This window comes from Pleurodeles waltl, chromosome 4_1 (genome assembly GCF_031143425.1).
Source record: "Pleurodeles waltl isolate 20211129_DDA chromosome 4_1, aPleWal1.hap1.20221129, whole genome shotgun sequence".
In the NCBI taxonomy this organism is placed as follows: Eukaryota; Metazoa; Chordata; class Amphibia; order Caudata; family Salamandridae; genus Pleurodeles; species Pleurodeles waltl.
In genome coordinates, this window is record NC_090442.1 from 76,173,403 (window position 1) to 76,195,515 (window position 22,113).

Consider the following 22,113-nt stretch of genomic DNA (forward strand, 5'->3'; position numbering starts at 1 on the left):
ATTTTTTCTTTGCACCTGCAATTTCTGCTATATGCTCAATTATTAGAAGCAATGCTTGTTAATAAATCCATGCCGTAAAACATTATCTGTGTGCTGCACACTACAGAATGTAGAAAGATGTATTAAAGTACACAGTATCATGCTGTGTACACAAATTTCAATTTGTCCCTGTGTGCCAATGTACGAACTCTTGTTTTACTCGAATTGATCCATGGTGCAGTTACTGGGCGTGAGTGTGAAAACTGTTAATTTTCGCACAACAGTCTTAAGGATGCACATAAAACTTTGAGCTATTTTGTTTAAATAGTCGTTTTAGTGTGAGATACTTTCAATAAATCCCCAAGAATTGTAGAAAGTGATATAGAAAGAAATTGAAAGCTTCTTTCATGTGTGAAGGGGGCACCCAGATTGATCCATGGTGCAGTTACTGGGTGTGAGTGTCAAAACTGTTAATTTTCAACAAGAGTCATAAGGATGCACATAAAACTTTGAGCTATTTTGCTTAATTAGTCGTTTTAGTGTGACATACTTTCAAAAAATCCCCAAGAATTGAAAAAAGCGATACAGAAAGAAATTGACAGCTTCTTTAAAGTATTAAGGGGGCACCCGGATTTGAATCAGGGACCTCTTGATCTGCAGTCAAATGCTCTACCACTGAGCTATATCCCCTTGTTGTACTATCTGGAAGTGGATGGACTAGAAACTGCTGCTGTGGATCTCATCAGAACGGCTTCCTCTTTTATAGGCTCTCTATACCACCTGCTGATTTATTAGTCACAGGGTCTGGGACACAGCCTGACTCATGCCCCTGGCTACAAGCTGATGGACACACTCAACACACCTGATGCTTCACTATTCACACCAAAATACATAGCATGACAGCAGGTCCTAGGCCAAGGGTGCCAATTCACTCTCAAGCTTACTCTTGCTTCACTAGTCACAGGGACTGCTATGGAGACCGGCTGCTGGTCCTTTCACACAACCCTCTTACGGACGCAGATAAAACCTAAAACTCTTTTTAATTAGTGGTTTTTCTGTGACATACTTTCAAGAAATCTCCAGAAATTGAAATAAGTAACAGGGAATTTTGTTTTTGTTCCTTAAAAGGAGAAGTGGGAAGCAAGACTTGAACTGGGGACCTCTTGATCTGCAGTCACATACTTTACTGCTGAGCTATACACATCCTCTTTTCCTGAAATATGCCTTCACACACACCTTATTACTGCGAGCAGCAGGCTGTAGAGTGCAGACGTCACATATAATACCATGGACTCTGACTAGCACTGAGTTATACCTACTCTGGGATTCCAGCTGTGGGACTAACTTACTCTCTTGTCTACTCACCATGCTGGAAGTGAGAGTGAGTCTTACTCTCTTCTGCAATCACTCTGTGCCCTAAATTTCAGTCTTAGTCTCTCGTCTGCTCACTCTCTGCAGTAAGTGTGCAAAGCTGTCAGTGACTCAGCCAGTCTAAGCCTCCTAGCTCATTTAAAAATCCACTGCCTCAGACATTGACAGAACACAACTCTAGTGAGGAAAGACTTCTTTTTAACAGTGCTTTGGTTAGCAGTACCATACAACTCTCACACAGTCACTATCTCTTCTAATCGATGCAAGTTCACATAGATGTCTTTTAAAATGCAATTTCTGTGTCCCTCACGTGGTAATGTCTTTAACAATGCTATATCTTTGTTTTATGGTAAAACAATTTGATATGGTATACATATTGGACCAGTCTTACTGTACATTCTAGTAACGGTAAGCTGGCGTGATACTAGTGAAACACACTGGAAACAGTACACAGGCCAGTCATAGTGTACCAGCATTTGGGTCCAGTTTTGTCTAGCCGACGTTACCTTACATACTAATTACAGTAAATAGGTGTGCTACTGGAGAAAGACACAAGTAACAGCATGCAGGCATTTGTTTCTTACATATATTACTATCAGTAAGCACACATGCTACTGTCAAAACTCAGTTCTAAAACTGCAGAGACTTCTGTTACAGTATAAGGACATTTGTGAAAGCATTACGGGCATACAGTGTCCACACACTCACATCTTTGCTGCTGTACAGGCACACAGTGTTTCTTAAAGCACAACAAATCAGCTGTGCTGTGGTAAATACAGTGGAATTTAGAAACTTGTGATTTGTTTACCTATGTATTTTTTCTTTGCACCTGCAATTTCTGCTATATGCTCAATTATTAGAAGCAATGCTTGTTAATAAATCCATGCCGTAAAACATTATCTGTGTGCTGCACACTACAGAATGTAGAAAGATGTATTAAAGTACACAGTATCATGCTGTGTACACAAATTTCAATTTGTCCCTGTGTGCCAATGTACGAACTCTTGTTTTACTCGAATTGATCCATGGTGCAGTTACTGGGCGTGAGTGTGAAAACTGTTAATTTTCGCACAACAGTCTTAAGGATGCACATAAAACTTTGAGCTATTTTGTTTAAATAGTCGTTTTAGTGTGAAATACTTTCAATAAATCCCCAAGAATTGTAGAAAGTGATATAGAAAGAAATTGAAAGCTTCTTTCATGTGTGAAGGGGGCACCCAGATTCATCCATGGTGCAGTTACTGGGTGTGAGTGTGAAAACTGTTAATTTTCAACAAGAGTCATAAGGATGCACATAAAACTTTGAGCTATTTTGCTTAATTAGTCGTTTTAGTGTGACATACTTTCAAAAAATCCCCAAGAATTGAAAAAAGCGATACAGAAAGAAATTGACAGCTTCTTTAAAGTATTAAGGGGGCACCCGGATTTGAACCAGGGACCTCTTGACCTGCAGTCAAATGCTCTACCACTGAGCTATACCCCCTTTTTGTACTATCTGGAAGTGGATGGACTAGAAACTGCTGCTGTGGATCTCATCAGAACGGCTTCCTCTTTTATAGGCTCTCTATACCACCTGCTGATTTATTAGTCACAGGGTCTGGGACACAGCCTGACTCATGCCCCTGGCTACAAGCTGATGGACACACTCAACACACCTGATGCTTCACTATTCACACCAAAATACATAGCATGACAGCAGGTCCTAGGCCAAGGGTGCCAATTAACTCTCAAGCTTACTCTTGCTTCACTAGTCACAGGGACTGCTATGGAGACCGGCTGCTGGTCCTTTCACACAACCCTCTTACGGACGCAGATAAAACCTAAAACTCTTTTTAATTAGTGTTTTTTCTGTGACATACTTTCAAGAAATCTCCAGAAATTGAAATAAGTAACAGAGAATTTTTTTTTTGTTGCCTAAAAAGGAGAAGTGGGAAGCAAGACTTGAACTGGGGACCTATTGAGCTGCAGTCACATACTTTACTGCTGAGATATACACATCCTCTTTTCCTGAAATATGCCTTCACACACACCTTATTACTGCGAGCAGCAGGCTGTAGAGTGCAGACGTCACATATAATACCATGGACTCTGACTAGCACTGAGTTATACCTACTCTGGGATTCCAGCTGTGGGACTAGCTTACTCTCTTGTCTACTCACCATGCTGGAAGTGAGAGTGAGTCTTACTCTCTTCTGCAATCACTCTGTGCCCTAAATTTCAGTCTTAGTCTCTCGTCTGCTCACTCTCTGCAGTAAGTGTGCAAAGCTGTCAGTGACTCAGCCAGTCTAAGCCTCCTAGCTCATTTAAAAATCCACTGCCTCAGACATTGACAGAACACAACTCTAGTGAGGAAAGACTTCTTTTTAACAGTGCTTTGGTTAGCAGTACCATACAACTCTCACACAGTCACTATCTCTTCTAATCGATGCAAGTTCACATAGATGTCTTTTAAAATGCAATTTCTGTGTCCCTCACGTGGTAATGTCTTTAACAATGCTATATCTTTGTTTTATGGTAAAACAATTTGATATGGTATACATATTGGACCAGTCTTACTGTACATTCTAGTAACGGTAAGCTGGCGTGATACTAGTGAAACACACTGGAAACAGTACACAGGCCAGTCACAGTGTACCAGCATTTGGGTCCAGTTTTGTCTAGCCGACGTTACCTTACATACTAATTACAGTAAATAGGTGTGCTACTGGAGAAAGACACAAGTAACAGCATGCAGGCATTTGTTTCTTACACATATTACTATCAGTAAGCACACATGCTACTGTCCAAACTCAGTTCTAAAACTGCAGAGACTTCTGTTACAGTATAAGGACATTTGTGAAAGCATTACGGCCATACAGTGTCCACACACTCACATCTTTGCTGCTGTACAGGCACACAGTGTTTCTTAAAGCACAACAAATCAGCTGTGCTGTGGTAAATACAGTGGAATTTAGAAACTTGTGATTTGTTTACCTATGTATTTTTTCTTTGCACCTGCAATTTCTGCTATATGCTCAATTATTAGAAGCAATGCTTGTTAATAAATCCATGCCGTAAAACATTATCTGTGTGCTGCACACTACAGAATGTAGAAAGATGTATTAAAGTACACAGTATCATGCTGTGTACACAAATTTCAATTTGTCCCTGTGTGCCAATGTACGAACTCTTGTTTTACTCGAATTGATCCATTTTGCAGTTACTGGGCGTGAGTGTGAAAACTGTTAATTTTCGCACAACAGTCTTAAGGATGCACATAAAACTTTGAGCTATTTTGTTTAAATAGTCGTTTTAGTGTGAAATACTTTCAATAAATCCCCAAGAATTGTAGAAAGTGATATAGAAAGAAATTGAAAGCTTCTTTCATGTGTGAAGGGGGCACCCAGATTGATCCATGGTGCAGTTACTGGGTGTGAGTGTGAAAACTGTTAATTTTCAACAAGAGTCATAAGGATGCACATAAAACTTTGAGCTATTTTGCTTAATTAGTCGTTTTAGTGTGACATACTTTCAAAAAATCCCAAAGAATTGAAAAAAGCGATACAGAAAGAAATTGACAGCTTCTTTAAAGTATTAAGGGGGCACCCAGATTTGAACCAGGGACCTCTTGACCTGCAGTCAAATGCTCTACCACTGAGCTATACCCCCTTGTTGAACTATCTGGAAGTGGATGGACTAGAAACTGCTGCTGTGGATTTCATCAGAACGGCTTCCTCTTTTATAGGCTCTCTATACCACCTGCTGATTTATTAGTCACAGGGTCTGGGACACAGCCTGACTCATGCCCTTGGCTACAAGCTGATGGACACACTCAACACACCTGATGCTTCACTATTCACACCAAAATACATAGCATGACAGCAGGTCCTAGGCCAAGGGTGCCAATTCACTCTCAAGCTTACTCTTGCTTCACTAGTCACAGGGACTGCTATGGAGACCGGCTGCTGGTCCTTTCACACAACCCTCTTACGGACGCAGATAAAACCTAAAACTCTTTTTAATTAGTGGTTTTTCTGTGACATACTTTCAAGAAATCTCCAGAAATTGAAATAAGTAACAGAGAATTTTTTTTTTGTTCCTTAAAAGGAGAAGTGGGAAGCAAGACTTGAACTGGGGACCTCTTGATCTGCAGTCACATACTTTACTGCTGAGCTATACACATCCTCTTTTCCTGAAATATGCCTTCACACACACCTTATTACTGCGAGCAGCAGGCTGTAGAGTGCAGACGTCACATATAATACCATGGACTCTGACTAGCACTGAGTTATACCTACTCTGGGATTCCAGCTGTGGGACTAGCTTACTCTCTTGTCTACTCACCATGCTGGAAGTGAGAGTGAGTCTTACTCTCTTCTGCAATCACTCTGTGCCCTAAATTTCAGTCTTAGTCTCTCGTCTGCTCACTCTCTGCAGTAAGTGTGCAAAGCTGTCAGTGACTCAGCCAGTCTAAGCCTCCTAGCTCATTTAAAAATCCACTGCCTCAGACATTGACAGAACACAACTCTAGTGAGGAAAGACTTCTTTTTAACAGTGCTTTGGTTAGCAGTACCATACAACTCTCACACAGTCACTATCTCTTCTAATCGATGCAAGTTCACATAGATGTCTTTTAAAATGCAATTTCTGTGTCCCTCACGTGGTAATGTCTTTAACAATGCTATATCTTTGTTTTATGGTAAAACAATTTGATATGGTATACATTTTGGACCAGTCTTACTGTACATTCTAGTAACGGTAAGCTGGCGTGATACCAGTGAAACACACTGGAAACAGTACACAGGCCAGTCATAGTGTACCAGCATTTGGGTCCAGTTTTGTCTAGCCGACGTTACCTTACATACTAATTACAGTAAATAGGTGTGCTACTGGAGAAAGACACAAGTAACAGCATGCAGGCATTTGTTTCTTACACATATTACTATCAGTAAGCACACATGCTACTGTCAAAACTCAGTTCTAAAACTGCAGAGACTTCTGTTACAGTATAAGGACATTTGTGAAAGCATTACGGGCATACAGTGTCCACACACTCACATCTTTGCTGCTGTACAGGCACACAGTGTTTCTTAAAGCACAACAAATCAGCTGTGCTGTGGTAAATACAGTGGAATTTAGAAACTTGTGATTTGTTTACCTATGTATTTTTTCTTTGCACCTGCAATTTCTGCTATATGCTCAATTATTAGAAGCAATGCTTGTTAATAAATCCATGCCGTAAAACATTATCTGTGTGCTGCACACTACAGAATGTAGAAAGATGTATTAAAGTACACAGTATCATGCTGTGTACACAAATTTCAATTTGTCCCTGTGTGCCAATGTACGAACTCTTGTTTTACTCGAATTGATCCATGGTGCAGTTACTGGGCGTGAGTGTGAAAACTGTTAATTTTCGCACAACAGTCTTAAGGATGCACATAAAACTTTGAGCTATTTTGTTTAAATAGTCGTTTTAGTGTGAAATACTTTCAATAAATCCCCAAGAATTGTAGAAAGTGATATAGAAAGAAATTGAAAGCTTCTTTCATGTGTGAAGGGGGCACCCAGATTGATCCATGGTGCAGTTACTGGGTGTGAGTGTGAAAACTGTTAATTTTCAACAAGAGTCATAAGGATGCACATAAAACTTTGAGCTATTTTGCTTAATTAGTCGTTTTAGTGTGACATACTTTCAAAAAATCCCCAAGAATTGAAAAAAGCGATACAGAAAGAAATTGACAGCTTCTTTAAAGTATTAAGGGGGCACCCGGATTTGAACCAGGGACCTCTTGACCTGCAGTCAAATGCTCTACCACTGAGCTATACCCCCTTGTTGTACTATCTGGAAATGGATGGACTAGAAACTGCTGCTGTGGATCTCATCAGAACGGCTTCCTCTTTTATAGGCTCTCTATACCACCTGCTGATTTATTAGTCACAGGGTCTGGGACACAGCCTGACTCATGCCCCTGGCTACAAGCTGATGGACACACTCAACACACCTGATGCTTCACTATTCACACCAAAATACATAGCATGACAGCAGGTCCTAGGCCAAGGGTGCCAATTCACTCTCAAGCTTACTCTTGCTTCACTAGTCACAGGGACTGCTATGGAGACCGGCTGCTGGTCCTTTCACACAACCCTCTTACGGACGCAGATAAAACCTAAAACTCTTTTTAATTAGTGTTTTTTCTGTGACATACTTTCAAGAAATCTCCAGAAATTGAAATAAGTAACAGAGAATTTTTTTTTTGTTGCCTAAAAAGGAGAAGTGGAAAGCAAGACTTGAACTGGGGACCTATTGAGCTGCAGTCACATACTTTACTGCTGAGATATACACATCCTCTTTTCCTGAAATATGCCTTCACACACACCTTATTACTGCGAGCAGCAGGCTGTAGAGTGCAGACGTCACATATAATACCATGGACTCTGACTAGCACTGAGTTATACCTACTCTGGGATTCCAGCTGTGGGACTAGCTTACTCTCTTGTCTACTCACCATGCTGGAAGTGAGAGTGAGTCTTACTCTCTTCTGCAATCACTCTGTGCCCTAAATTTCAGTCTTAGTCTCTCGTCTGCTCACTCTCTGCAGTAAGTGTGCAAAGCTGTCAGTGACTCAGCCAGTCTAAGCCTCCTAGCTCATTTAAAAATCCACTGCCTCAGACATTGACAGAACACAACTCTAGTGAGGAAAGACTTCTTTTTAACAGTGCTTTGGTTAGCAGTACCATACAACTCTCACACAGTCACTATCTCTTCTAATCGATGCAAGTTCACATAGATGTCTTTTAAAATGCAATTTCTGTGTCCCTCACGTGGTAATGTCTTTAACAATGCTATATCTTTGTTTTATGGTAAAACAATTTGATATGGTATACATATTGGACCAGTCTTACTGTACATTCTAGTAACGGTAAGCTGGCGTGATACTAGTGAAACACACTGGAAACAGTACACAGGCCAGTCACAGTGTACCAGCATTTGGGTCCAGTTTTGTCTAGCCGACGTTACCTTACATACTAATTACAGTAAATAGGTGTGCTACTGGAGAAAGACACAAGTAACAGCATGCAGGCATTTGTTTCTTACACATATTACTATCAGTAAGCACACATGCTACTGTCCAAACTCAGTTCTAAAACTGCAGAGACTTCTGTTACAGTATAAGGACATTTGTGAAAGCATTACGGGCATACAGTGTCCACACACTCACATCTTTGCTGCTGTACAGGCACACAGTGTTTCTTAAAGCACAACAAATCAGCTGTGCTGTGGTAAATACAGTGGAATTTAGAAACTTGTGATTTGTTTACCTATGTATTTTTTCTTTGCACCTGCAATTTCTGCTATATGCTCAATTATTAGAAGCAATGCTTGTTAATAAATCCATGCCGTAAAACATTATCTGTGTGCTGCACACTACAGAATGTAGAAAGATGTATTAAAGTACACAGTATCATGCTGTGTACACAAATTTCAATTTGTCCCTGTGTGCCAATGTACGAACTCTTGTTTTACTCGAATTGATCCATGGTGCAGTTACTGGGCGTGAGTGTGAAAACTGTTAATTTTCGCACAACAGTCTTAAGGATGCACATAAAACTTTGAGCTATTTTGTTTAAATAGTCGTTTTAGTGTGAAATACTTTCAATAAATCCCCAAGAATTGTAGAAAGTGATATAGAAAGAAATTGAAAGCTTCTTTCATGTGTGAAGGGGGCACCCAGATTGATCCATGGTGCAGTTACTGGGTGTGAGTGTCAAAACTGTTAATTTTCAACAAGAGTCATAAGGATGCACATAAAACTTTGAGCTATTTTGCTTAATTAGTCGTTTTAGTGTGACATACTTTCAAAAAATCCCCAAGAATTGAAAAAAGCGATACAGAAAGAAATTGACAGCTTCTTTAAAGTATTAAGGGGGCACCCGGATTTGAATCAGGGACCTCTTGATCTGCAGTCAAATGCTCTACCACTGAGCTATATCCCCTTGTTGTACTATCTGGAAGTGGATGGACTAGAAACTGCTGCTGTGGATCTCATCAGAACGGCTTCCTCTTTTATAGGCTCTCTATACCACCTGCTGATTTATTAGTCACAGGGTCTGGGACACAGCCTGACTCATGCCCCTGGCTACAAGCTGATGGACACACTCAACACACCTGATGCTTCACTATTCACACCAAAATACATAGCATGACAGCAGGTCCTAGGCCAAGGGTGCCAATTCACTCTCAAGCTTACTCTTGCTTCACTAGTCACAGGGACTGCTATGGAGACCGGCTGCTGGTCCTTTCACACAACCCTCTTACGGACGCAGATAAAACCTAAAACTCTTTTTAATTAGTGGTTTTTCTGTGACATACTTTCAAGAAATCTCCAGAAATTGAAATAAGTAACAGGGAATTTTGTTTTTGTTCCTTAAAAGGAGAAGTGGGAAGCAAGACTTGAACTGGGGACCTCTTGATATGCAGTCACATACTTTACTGCTGAGCTATACACATCCTCTTTTCCTGAAATATGCCTTCACACACACCTTATTACTGCGAGCAGCAGGCTGTAGAGTGCAGACGTCACATATAATACCATGGACTCTGACTAGCACTGAGTTATACCTACTCTGGGATTCCAGCTGTGGGACTAACTTACTCTCTTGTCTACTCACCATGCTGGAAGTGAGAGTGAGTCTTACTCTCTTCTGCAATCACTCTGTGCCCTAAATTTCAGTCTTAGTCTCTCGTCTGCTCACTCTCTGCAGTAAGTGTGCAAAGCTGTCAGTGACTCAGCCAGTCTAAGCCTCCTAGCTCATTTAAAAATCCACTGCCTCAGACATTGACAGAACACAACTCTAGTGAGGAAAGACTTCTTTTTAACAGTGCTTTGGTTAGCAGTACCATACAACTCTCACACAGTCACTATCTCTTCTAATCGATGCAAGTTCACATAGATGTCTTTTAAAATGCAATTTCTGTGTCCCTCACGTGGTAATGTCTTTAACAATGCTATATCTTTGTTTTATGGTAAAACAATTTGATATGGTATACATATTGGACCAGTCTTACTGTACATTCTAGTAACGGTAAGCTGTCGTGATACTAGTGAAACACACTGGAAACAGTACACAGGCCAGTCATAGTGTACCAGCATTTGGGTCCAGTTTTGTCTAGCCGACGTTACCTTACATACTAATTACAGTAAATAGGTGTGCTACTGGAGAAAGACACAAGTAACAGCATGCAGGCATTTGTTTCTTACATATATTACTATCAGTAAGCACACATGCTACTGTCAAATCTCAGTTCTAAAACTGCAGAGACTTCTGTTACAGTATAAGGACATTTGTGAAAGCATTACGGGCATACAGTGTCCACACACTCACATCTTTGCTGCTGTACAGGCACACAGTGTTTCTTAAAGCACAACAAATCAGCTGTGCTGTGGTAAATACAGTGGAATTTAGAAACTTGTGATTTGTTTACCTATGTATTTTTTCTTTGCACCTGCAATTTCTGCTATATGCTCAATTATTAGAAGCAATGCTTGTTAATAAATCCATGCCGTAAAACATTATCTGTGTGCTGCACACTACAGAATGTAGAAAGATGTATTAAAGTACACAGTATCATGCTGTGTACACAAATTTCAATTTGTCCCTGTGTGCCAATGTACGAACTCTTGTTTTACTCGAATTGATCCATGGTGCAGTTACTGGGCGTGAGTGTGAAAACTGTTAATTTTCGCACAACAGTCTTAAGGATGCACATAAAACTTTGAGCTATTTTGTTTAAATAGTCGTTTTAGTGTGAAATACTTTCAATAAATCCCCAAGAATTGTAGAAAGTGATATAGAAAGAAATTGAAAGCTTCTTTCATGTGTGAAGGGGGCACCCAGATTGATCCATGGTGCAGTTACTGGGTGTGAGTGTGAAAACTGTTAATTTTCAACAAGAGTCATAAGGATGCACATAAAACTTTGAGCTATTTTGCTTAATTAGTCGTTTTAGTGTGACATACTTTCAAAAAATCCCCAAGAATTGAAAAAAGCGATACAGAAAGAAATTGACAGCTTCTTTAAAGTATTAAGGGGGCACCCGGATTTGAACCAGGGACCTCTTGACCTGCAGTCAAATGCTCTACCACTGAGCTATACCCCCTTGTTGTACTATCTGGAAGTGGATGGACTAGAAACTGCTGCTGTGGATCTCATCAGAACGGCTTCCTCTTTTATAGGCTCTCTATACCACCTGCTGATTTATTAGTCACAGGGTCTGGGACACAGCCTGACTCATGCCCCTGGCTACAAGCTGATGGACACACTCAACACACCTGATGCTTCACTATTCACACCAAAATACATAGCATGACAGCAGGTCCTAGGCCAAGGGTGCCAATTCACTCTCAAGCTTACTCTTGCTTCACTAGTCACAGGGACTGCTATGGAGACCGGCTGCTGGTCCTTTCACACAACCCTCTTACGGACGCAGATAAAACCTAAAACTCTTTTTAATTAGTGTTTTTTCTGTGACATACTTTCAAGAAATCTCCAGAAATTGAAATAAGTAACAGAGAATTTTTTTTTTGTTGCCTAAAAAGGAGAAGTGGGAAGCAAGACTTGAACTGGGGACCTATTGAACTGCAGTCACATACTTTACTGCTGAGATATACACATCCTCTTTTCCTGAAATATACCTTCACACACACCTTATTACTGCGAGCAGCAGGCTGTAGAGTGCAGACGTCACATATAATACCATGGACTCTGACTAGCACTGAGTTATACCTACTCTGGGATTCCAGCTGTGGGACTAGCTTACTCTCTTGTCTACTCACCATGCTGGAAGTGAGAGTGAGTCTTACTCTCTTCTGCAATCACTCTGTGCCCTAAATTTCAGTCTTAGTCTCTCGTCTGCTCACTCTCTGCAGTAAGTGTGCAAAGCTGTCAGTGACTCAGCCAGTCTAAGCCTCCTAGCTCATTTAAAAATCCACTGCCTCAGACATTGACAGAACACAACTCTAGTGAGGAAAGACTTCTTTTTAACAGTGCTTTGGTTAGCAGTACCATACAACTCTCACACAGTCACTATCTCTTCTAATCGATGCAAGTTCACATAGATGTCTTTTAAAATGCAATTTCTGTGTCCCTCACGTGGTAATGTCTTTAACAATGATATATCTTTGTTTTATGGTAAAACAATTTGATATGGTATACATATTGGACCAGTCTTACTGTACATTCTAGTAACGGTAAGCTGGCGTGATACTAGTGAAACACACTGGAAACAGTACACAGGCCAGTCACAGTGTACCAGCATTTGGGTCCAGTTTTGTCTAGCCGACGTTACCTTACATACTAATTACAGTAAATAGGTGTGCTACTGGAGAAAGACACAAGTAACAGCATGCAGGCATTTGTTTCTTACACATATTACTATCAGTAAGCACACATGCTACTGTCCAAACTCAGTTCTAAAACTGCAGAGACTTCTGTTACAGTATAAGGACATTTGTGAAAGCATTACGGGCATACAGTGTCCACACACTCACATCTTTGCTGCTGTACAGGCACACAGTGTTTCTTAAAGCACAACAAATCAGCTGTGCTGTGGTAAATACAGTGGAATTTAGAAACTTGTGATTTGTTTACCTATGTATTTTTTCTTTGCACCTGCAATTTCTGCTATATGCTCAATTATTAGAAGCAATGCTTGTTAATAAATCCATGCCGTAAAACATTATCTGTGTGCTGCACACTACAGAATGTAGAAAGATGTATTAAAGTACACAGTATCATGCTGTGTACACAAATTTCAATTTGTCCCTGTGTGCCAATGTACGAACTCTTGTTTTACTCGAATTGATCCATTTTGCAGTTACTGGGCGTGAGTGTGAAAACTGTTAATTTTCGCACAACAGTCTTAAGGATGCACATAAAACTTTGAGCTATTTTGTTTAAATAGTCGTTTTAGTGTGAAATACTTTCAATAAATCCCCAAGAATTGTAGAAAGTGATATAGAAAGAAATTGAAAGCTTCTTTCATGTGTGAAGGGGGCACCCAGATTGATCCATGGTGCAGTTACTGGGTGTGAGTGTGAAAACTGTTAATTTTCAACAAGAGTCATAAGGATGCACATAAAACTTTGAGCTATTTTGCTTAATTAGTCGTTTTAGTGTGACATACTTTCAAAAAATCCCCAAGAATTGAAAAAAGCGATACAGAAAGAAATTGACAGCTTCTTTAAAGTATTAAGGGGGCACCTGGATTTGAACCAGGGACCTCTTGATCTGCAGTCAAACGCTCTACCACTGAGCTATACCCCCTTGTTGCACTATCTGGAAGTGGATGGACTAGAAACTTCTGCTGTGGATCTCATCAGAACGGCTTCCTCTTTTATAGGCTCTCTATACCACCTGCTGATTTATTAGTCACAGGGTCTGGGACACAGCCTGACTCATGCCCCTGGCTACAAACTGATGGACACACTCAACACACCTGATGCTTCACTATTCACACCAAAATACATAGCATGACAGCAGGTCCTAGGCCAAGGGTGCCAATTCACTCTCAAGCTTACTCTTGCTTCACTAGTCACAGGGACTGCTATGGAGACCAGCTGCTGGTCCTTTCACACAACCCTCTTACGGACGCAGATAAAACCTAAAACTCTTTTTAATTAGTGGTTTTTCTGTGACATACTTTCAAGAAATCTCCAGAAATTGAAATAAGTAACAGAGAATTTTTTTTTTGTTCCTTAAAAGGAGAAGTGGGAAGCAAGACTTGAACTGGGGACCTCTTGATCTGCAGTCACATACTTTACTGCTGAGCTATACACATCCTCTTTTCCTGAAATATGCCTTCACACACACCTTATTACTGCGAGCAGCAGGCTGTAGAGTGCAGATGTCACATATAATACCATGGACTCTGACTAGCACTGAGTTATACCTACTCTGGGATTCCAGCTGTGGGACTAGCTTACTCTCTTGTCTACTCACCATGCTGTAAGTGAAAGTGAGTCTTACTCTCTTCTGCAATCACTCTGTGCCCTAAATTTCAGTCTTAGTCTCTCGTCTGCTCACTCTCTGCAGTAAGTGTGCAAAGCTGTCAGTGACTCAGCCAGTCTAAGCCTCCTAGCTCATTTAAAAATCCACTGCCTCAGACATTGACAGAACACAACTCTAGTGAGGAAAGACTTCTTTTTAACAGTGCTTTGGTTAGCAGTACCATACAACTCTCACACAGTCACTATCTCTTCTAATCGATGCAAGTTCACATAGATGTCTTTTAAAATGCAATTTCTGTGTCCCTCACGTCGTAATGTCTTTAACAATGCTATATCTTTGTTTTATGGTGAAACAATTTGATATGGTATACATATTGGACCAGTCTTACTGTACATTTTAGTAACGGTAAGCTGGCGTGATACTAGTGAAACACACTGGAAAGAGTACACAGGCCAGTCACAGTGTACCAGCATTTGGGTCCAGTTTTGTCTAGCCGACGTTACCTTACATACTAATTACAGTAAATAGGTGTGCTACTGGAGAAAGACACAAGTAACAGCATGCAGGCATTTGTTTCTTACACATATTACTATCAGTAAGCACACATGCTACTGTCCAAACTCAGTTCTAAAACTGCAGAGACTTCTGTTACAGTATAAGGACATTTGTGAAAGCATTACGGGCATACAGTGTCCACACACTCACATCTTTGCTGCTGTACAGGCACACAGTGTTTCTTAAAGCACAACAAATCAGCTGTGCTGTGGTAAATACAGTGGAATTTAGAAACTTGTGATTTGTTTACCTATGTATTTTTTCTTTGCACCTGCAATTTCTGCTATATGCTCAATTATTAGAAGCAATGCTTGTTAATAAATCCATGCCGTAAAACATTATCTGTGTGCTGCACACTACAGAATGTTATAAGATGTATTAAAGTACACAGTATCATGCTGTGTACACAAATTTCAATTTGTCCCTGTGTGCCAATGTACGAACTCTTGTTTTACTCGAATTGATCCATGGTGCAGTTACTGGGCGTGAGTGTGAAAACTGTTAATTTTCGCACAACAGTCTTAAGGATGCACATAAAACTTTGAGCTTTTTTGTTTAAATAGTCGTTTTAGTGTGAAATACTTTCAATAAATCCCCAAGAATTGTAGAAAGTGATATAGAAAGAAATTGAAAGCTTCTTTCATGTGTGAAGGGGGCACCCAGATTGATCCATGGTGCAGTTACTGGGTGTGAGTGTGAAAACTGTTAATTTTCAACAAGAGTCATAAGGATGCACATAAAACTTTGAGCTATTTTGCTTAATTAGTCGTTTTAGTGTGACATACTTTCAAAAAATCCCAAAGAATTGAAAACAGCGATACAGAAAGAAATTGACAGCTTCTTTAAAGTATTAAGGGGGCACCCGGATTTGAACCAGGGACCTCTTGACCTGCAGTCAAATGCTCTACCACTGAGCTATACCCCCTTGTTGAACTATCTGGAAGTGGATGGACTAGAAACTGCTGCTGTGGATCTCATCAGAACGGCTTCCTCTTTTATAGGCTCTCTATACCACCTGCTGATTTATTAGTCACAGGGTCTGGGACACAGCCTGACTCATGCACTTGGCTACAAGCTGATGGACACACTCAACACACCTGATGCTTCACTATTCACACCAAAATACATAGCATGACAGCAGGTCCTAGGCCAAGGGTGCCAATTCACTCTCAAGCTTACTCTTGCTTCACTAGTCACAGGGACTGCTATGGAGACCGGCTGCTGGTCCTTTCACACCACCCTCTTACGGACGCAGATAAAACCTAAAACTCTTTTTAATTAGTGGTTTTTCTGTGACATACTTTCAAGAAATCTCCAGAAATTGAAATAAGTAACAGAGAATTTTTTTTTTGTTCCTTAAAAGGAGAAGTGGGAAGCAAGACTTGAACTGGGGACCTCTTGATCTGCAGTCAAATACTTTACTGCTGAGCTATACACATCCTCTTTTCCTGAAATATGCCTTCACACACACCTTATTACTGCGAGCAGCAGGCTGTAGAGTGCAGACGTCACATATAATACCATGGACTCTGACTAGCACTGAGTTATACCTACTCTGGGATTCCAGCTGTGGGACTAGCTTACTCTCTTGTCTACTCACCATGCTGGAAGTGAGAGTGAGTCTTACTCTCTTCTGCAATCACTCTGTGCCCTAAATTTCAGTCTTAGTCTCTCGTCTGCTCACTCTCTGCAGTAAGTGTGCAAAGCTGTCAGTGACTCAGCCAGTCTAAGCCTCCTAGCTCATTTAAAAATCCACTGCCTCAGACATTGACAGAACACAACTCTAGTGAGGAAAGACTTCTTTTTAACAGTGCTTTGGTTAGCAGTACCATACAACTCTCACACAGTCACTATCTCTTCTAATCGATGCAAGTTCACATAGATGTCTTTTAAAATGCAATTTCTGTGTCCCTCACGTGGTAATGTCTTTAACAATGCTATATCTTTGTTTTATGGTAAAACAATTTGATAAGGTATACATTTTGGACCAGTCTTACTGTACATTCTAGTAACGGTAAGCTGGCGTGATACTAGTGAAACACACTGGAAACAGTACAAGGGCCAGTCATAGTGTACCAGCATTTGGGTCCAGTTTTGTCTAGCCGACGTTACCTTACATACTAATTACAGTAAATAGGTGTGCTACTGGAGAAAGACACAAGTAACAGCATGCAGGCATTTGTTTCTTACACATATTACTATCAGTAAGCACACATGCTACTGTCAAAACTCAGTTCTAAAACTGCAGAGACTTCTGTTACAGTATAAGGACATTTGTGAAAGCATTACGGGCATACAGTGTCCACACACTCACATCTTTGCTGCTGTACAGGCACACAGTGTTTCTTAAAGCACAACAAATCAGCTGTGCTGTGGTAAATACAGTGGAATTTAGAAACTTGTGATTTGTTTACCTATGTATTTTTTCTTTGCACCTGCAATTTCTGCTATATGCTCAATTATTAGAAGCAATGCTTGTTAATAAATCCATGCCGTAAAACATTATCTGTGTGCTGCACACTACAGAATGTAGAAAGATGTATTAAAGTACACAGTATCATGCTGTGTACACAAATTTCAATTTGTCCCTGTGTGCCAATGTACGAACTCTTGTTTTACTCGAATTGATCCATGGTGCAGTTACTGGGCGTGAGTGTGAAAACTGTTAATTTTCGCACAACAGTCTTAAGGATGCACATAAAACTTTGAGCTATTTTGTTTAAATAGTCGTTTTAGTGTGAAATACTTTCAATAAATCCCCAAGAATTGTAGAAAGTGATATAGAAAGAAATTGAAAGCTTCTTTCATGTGTGCGGGGGGCACCCAGATTGATCCATGGTGCAGTTACTGGGTGTGAGTGTGAAAACTGTTAATTTTCAACAAGAGTCATAAGGATGCACATAAAACTTTGAGCTATTTTGCTTAATTAGTCGTTTTAGTGTGACATACTTTCAAAAAATCCCCAAGAATTGAAAAAAGCGATACAGAAAGAAATTGACAGCTTCTTTAAAGTATGAAGGGGGCACCCGGATTTGAACCAGGGACCTCTTGATCTGCAGTCAAACACTCTACCACTGAGCTATACCCCCTTGTTGTACTATCTGGAAGTGGATGGACTAGACACTTCTGCTGTGGATCTCATCAGAACGGCTTCCTCTTTTATAGGCTCTCTATACCACCTGCTGATTTATTAGTCACAGGGTCTGGGACACAGCCTGACTCATGCCCCTGGCTACAAGCTGATGGACACACTCAACACACCTGATGCTTCACTATTCACACCAAAATACATAGCATGACAGCAGGTCCTAGGCCAAGGGTGCCAATTCACTCTCAAGCTTACTCTTGCTTCACTAGTCACAGGGACTGCTATGGAGACCAGCTGCTGGTCCTTTCACACAACCCTCTTACGGACGCAGATAAAACTTAAAACTCTTTTTAATTAGTGGTTTTTCTGTGACATACTTTCAAGAAATCTCCAGAAATTGAAATAAGTAACAGAGAATTTTTTTTTTGTTCCTTAAAAGGAGAAGTGGGAAGCAAGACTTGAACTGGGGACCTCTTGATCTGCAGTCACATACTTTACTGCTGAGCTATACACATCCTCTTTTCCTGAAATATGCCTTCACACACACCTTATTACTGCGAGCAGCAGGCTGTAGAGTGCAGACGTCACATATAATACCATGGACTCTGACTAGCACTGAGTTATACCTACTCTGGGATTCCAGCTGTGGGACTAGCTTACTCTCTTGTCTACTCACCATGCTGGAAGTGAGAGTGAGTCTTACTCTCTTCTGCAATCACTCTGTGCCCTAAATTTCAGTCTTAGTCTCTCGTCTGCTCACTCTCTGCAGTAAGTGTGCAAAGCTGTCAGTGACTCAGCCAGTCTAAGCCTCCTAGCTCATTTAAAAATCCACTGCCTCAGACATTGACAGAACACAACTCTAGTGAGGAAAGACTTCTTTTTAACAGTGCTTTGGTTAGCAGTACCATACAACTCTCACACAGTCACTATCTCTTCTAATCGATGCAAGTTCACATAGATGTCTTTTAAAATGCAATTTCTGTGTCCCTCACGTGGTAATGTCTTTAACAATGCTATATCTTTGTTTTATGGTAAAACAATTTGATATGGTATACATATTGGACCAGTCTTACTGTACATTCTAGTAACGGTAAGCTGGCGTGATACTAGTGAAACACACTGGAAACAGTACACAGGCCAGTCACAGTGTACCAGCATTTGGGTCCAGTTTTGTCTAGCCGACGTTACCTTACATACTAATTACAGTAAATAGGTGTGCTACTGGAGAAAGACACAAGTAACAGCATGCAGGCATTTGTTTCTTACACATATTACTATCAGTAAGCACACATGCTACTGTCCAAACTCAGTTCTAAAACTGCAGAGACTTCTGTTACAGTATAAGGACATTTGTGAAAGCATTACGGGCATACAGTGTCCACACACTCACATCTTTGCTGCTGTACAGGCACACAGTGTTTCTTAAAGCACAACAAATCAGCTGTGCTGTGGTAAATACAGTGGAATTTAGAAACTCGTGATTTGTTTACCTATGTATTTTTTCTTTGCACCTGCAATTTCTGCTATATGCTCAATTATTAGAAGCAATTCTTGTTAATAAATCCATGCCGTAAAACATTATCTGTGTGCTGCACACTACAGAATGTAGAAAGATGTATTAAAGTACACAGTATCATACTGTGTACACAAATTTCAATTTGTCCCTGTGTGCCAATGTACGAACTCTTGTTTTACTCGAATTGATCCATGGTGCAGTTACTGGGCGTGAGTGTGAAAACTGTTAATTTTCGCACAACAGTCTTAAGGATGCACATAAAACTTTGAGCTATTTTGTTTAAATAGTCGTTTTAGTGTGAAATACTTTCAATAAATCCCCAAGAATTGTAGAAAGTGATATAGAAAGAAATTGAAAGCTTCTTTCATGTGTGAAGGGGGCACCCAGATTGATCCATGGTGCAGTTACTGGGTGTGAGTGTGAAAACTGTTAATTTTCAACAAGAGTCATAAGGATGCACATAAAACTTTGAGCTATTTTGCTTAATTAGTCGTTTTAGTGTGACATACTTTCAAAAAATCCCCAAGAATTGAAAAAAGCGATACAGAAAGAAATTGACAGCTTCTTTAAAGTATTAAGGGGGCACCCGGATTTGAACCTGGGACCTCTTGACCTACAGTCAAATGCTCTACCACTGAGCTATACCCCCTTGTTGTTCTATCTGGAAGTGGATGGACTAGAAACTGCTGCTGTGGATCTCATCAGAACGGCTTCCTCTTTTATAGGCTCTCTATACCACCTGCTGATTTATTAGTCACAGGGTCTGGGACACAGCCTGACTCATGCCCCTGGCTACAAGCTGATGGACACACTCAACACACCTGATGCTTCACTATTCACACCAAAATACATAGCATGACAGCAGGTCCTAGGCCAAGGGTGCCAATTCACTCTCAAGCTTACTCTTGCTTCACTAGTCACAGGGACTGCTATGGAGACCGGCTGCTGGTCCTTTCACACAACCCTCTTACGGATGCAGATAAAACCTAAAACTCTTTTTAATTAGTGGTTTTTCTGTGACATACTTTCAAGAAATCTCCAGAAATTGAAATTAGTAACAGAGAATTTTTTTTTTGTTCCTTAAAAGGAGAAGTGGGAAGCAAGACTTGAACTGGGGACCTCTTGATCTGCAGTCACATACTTTACTGCTGAGCTATACACATCCTCTTTTCCTGAAATATGCCTTCACACACACCTTATTACTGCGAGCAGCAGGCTGTAGAGTGCAGACGTCACATATAATACCATGGACTCTGACTAGCACTGAGTTATACCTACTCTGGGATTCCAGCTGTGGGACTAGCTTACTCTCTTGTCTACTCACCATGCTGGAAGTGAGAGTGAGTCTTACTCTCTTCTGCAATCACTCTGTGCCCTAAATTTCAGTCTTAGTCTCTCGTCTGCTCACTCTCTGCAGTAAGTGTGCAAAGCTGTCAGTGACTCAGCCAGTCTAAGCCTCCTAGCTCATTTAAAAATCCACTGCCTCAGACATTGACAGAACACAACTCTAGTGAGGAAAGACTTATTTTTAACAGTGCTTTGGTTAGCAGTACCATACAACTCTCACACAGTCACTATCTCTTCTAATCGATGCAAGTTCACATAGATGTCTTTTAAAATGCAATTTCTGTGTCCCTCACGTGGTAATGTCTTTAACAATGCTATATCTTTGTTTTATGGTAAAACAATTTGATATGGTATACATATTGGACCAGTCTTACTGTACATTCTAGTAACGGTAAGCTGGCGTGATACTAGTGAAACACACTGGAAACAGTACACAGGCCAGTCATAGTGTACCAGCATTTGGGTCCAGTTTTGTCTAGCCGACGTTACCTTACATACTAATTACAGTAAATAGGTGTGCTACTGGAGAAAGACACAAGTAACAGCATGCAGGCATTTGTTTCTTACACATATTACTATCAGTAAGCACACATGCTACTGTCCAAACTCAGTTCTAAAACTGCAGAGACTTCTGTTACAGTATAAGGACATTTGTGAAAGCATTACGGGCATACAGTGTCCACACACTCACATCTTTGCTGCTGTACAGGCACACAGTGTTTCTTAAAGCACAACAAATCAGCTGTGCTGTGGTAAATACAGTGGAATTTAGAAACTTGTGATTTGTTTACCTATGTATTTTTTCTTTGCACCTGCAATTTCTGCTATATGCTCAATTATTAGAAGCAATGCTTGTTAATAAATCCATGCCGTAAAACATTATCTGTGTGCTGCACACTACAGAATGTAGAAAGATGTATTAAAGTACACAGTATCATGCTGTGTACACAAATTTCAATTTGTCCCTGTGTGCCAATGTACGAACTCTTGTTTTACTCGAATTGATCCATGGTGCAGTTACTGGGCGTGAGTGTGAAAACTGTTAATTTTCGCACAACAGTCTTAAGGATGCACATAAAACTTTGAGCTATTTTGTTTAAATAGTCGTTTTAGTGTGAAATACTTTCAATAAATCCCCAAGAATTGTAGAAAGTGATATAGAAAGAAATTGAAAGCTTCTTTCATGTGTGAAGGGGGCACCCAGATTGATCCATGGTGCAGTTACTGGGTGTGAGTGTGAAAACTGTTAATTTTCAACAAGAGTCAT

At 40.4% G+C, this 22,113-nt stretch overlaps 9 non-coding genes across 9 annotated transcripts; all 9 read right to left on the bottom strand.

Annotated features, from left to right (window-relative positions):
- Positions 1-597: 597 nt before the first annotated feature.
- TRNAC-GCA (transfer RNA cysteine (anticodon GCA)) lies at positions 598-669 on the bottom strand. Its single transcript has one exon. It is a non-coding gene; the product is annotated as a tRNA-Cys (tRNA).
- A 2,092-nt stretch (positions 670-2,761) lies between these two features.
- Positions 2,762-2,833, bottom strand: TRNAC-GCA (transfer RNA cysteine (anticodon GCA)). Its single transcript has one exon. It is a non-coding gene; the product is annotated as a tRNA-Cys (tRNA).
- A 2,093-nt stretch (positions 2,834-4,926) lies between these two features.
- Positions 4,927-4,998, bottom strand: TRNAC-GCA (transfer RNA cysteine (anticodon GCA)). Its single transcript has one exon. It is a non-coding gene; the product is annotated as a tRNA-Cys (tRNA).
- A 2,092-nt stretch (positions 4,999-7,090) lies between these two features.
- Positions 7,091-7,162, bottom strand: TRNAC-GCA (transfer RNA cysteine (anticodon GCA)). The gene has a single exon. It is a non-coding gene; the product is annotated as a tRNA-Cys (tRNA).
- A 2,093-nt stretch (positions 7,163-9,255) lies between these two features.
- TRNAC-GCA (transfer RNA cysteine (anticodon GCA)) lies at positions 9,256-9,327 on the bottom strand. The gene has a single exon. It is a non-coding gene; the product is annotated as a tRNA-Cys (tRNA).
- Positions 9,328-11,419: 2,092 nt separating this feature from the next.
- On the bottom strand, positions 11,420-11,491 carry TRNAC-GCA (transfer RNA cysteine (anticodon GCA)). The gene has a single exon. It is a non-coding gene; the product is annotated as a tRNA-Cys (tRNA).
- Positions 11,492-13,584: 2,093 nt separating this feature from the next.
- TRNAC-GCA (transfer RNA cysteine (anticodon GCA)) lies at positions 13,585-13,656 on the bottom strand. The gene has a single exon. It is a non-coding gene; the product is annotated as a tRNA-Cys (tRNA).
- A 2,092-nt stretch (positions 13,657-15,748) lies between these two features.
- On the bottom strand, positions 15,749-15,820 carry TRNAC-GCA (transfer RNA cysteine (anticodon GCA)). The gene has a single exon. It is a non-coding gene; the product is annotated as a tRNA-Cys (tRNA).
- A 2,092-nt stretch (positions 15,821-17,912) lies between these two features.
- TRNAC-GCA (transfer RNA cysteine (anticodon GCA)) lies at positions 17,913-17,984 on the bottom strand. Its single transcript has one exon. It is a non-coding gene; the product is annotated as a tRNA-Cys (tRNA).
- Between the last annotated feature and the right edge of the window lie 4,129 nt (positions 17,985-22,113).